Below are 1,108 nucleotides of genomic sequence, written 5' to 3' on the forward strand. Positions count from 1 at the left end.
GTCACGTTGTAACTATAGATGGATCTTTAATCTTACACCTCTCAATGTTGTGTTACCACTGTTTGCTAAGAAGTTTTTTTTCGGGTCCACGACAATGATAAATGTGCACTGCGCTAGGCTACAGGCATTTTAAGCACTCATGGCCATTGGTTTTGACGGTATGGCGTTCAGTAATTTTGATCCACTCTTATCTTTTGTTTAAAAAAATTAGTTTTTATTTGTTTGTGCTTCTTATACATAGACGTACGGCTTTACAACAACGCTTTTACATCTTCCTGTCTGGAACTCTCCTGTAAAATGTCATTAAAGGAAAAGACCTCCAGAAATCGAAGTAGGCATCACGAAGTAGACCATTATGGTCTAAAAACTATACATAAATATACTTCAATTTATTTTTTCAGATTCTTGTGAACAGAGTTAAATTATTTCAAACATTTGAATTCTAAAGAGGGCTCTGTGTCTACAGAGTTTAGGAACTCTGACATCACAGGAAGTTTTTCCAATTCTCATTACGACACTGAATGTTGTAATAACTCTTTTTATCATGAGTAAAAGTTTACTGAAATAATGTTCCCCAAAATTCCTTCCTTTTGCTGAACATCAGGAAAAAATGTGGAGTGACACCAGAGTTCCTAGATACCGTTAGTATGGCTCATAAAGCCCCCCACTGTATTCAAATATGTAAATGCCTTTCAAAATCTAAATAAATAAATGAAAGTATTTTTAAGCACAGGTTTCAGTTGTCTACATGTGTGATGAACCCTACTTCATATTTTACCTGTCTTTTACTTTAAGATGGTATAGTTAAGACATGCCGCCTGGAACGAGATGTCTTAGTAAAGGGCACTACTCCTAACAACTAGGCACACGAGGTGTGCGTTCGGTTCCAGCCTTGAACAGGGAATTTTGGGATTCTCCCGCTCCAATTGTCTGCAGGGCACTGCGAACAGAAAGTGGCCTATAAAGGTTGTCGGGTCGTTCTGCAAAGTCTTACGTTCGCTGTATACTTCTGACCCTGCAGCAATTTAAAACTCGACTGAATATCTGGATAGGAATATACCTAAGCAATAATCGTTGTCATCCATTGATTTTCCGCTTTGCTTCAGAT

Source organism: Liolophura sinensis, chromosome 5 (genome assembly GCF_032854445.1).
Source record: "Liolophura sinensis isolate JHLJ2023 chromosome 5, CUHK_Ljap_v2, whole genome shotgun sequence".
NCBI lineage: Eukaryota > Metazoa > Mollusca > Polyplacophora > Chitonida > Chitonidae > Liolophura > Liolophura sinensis.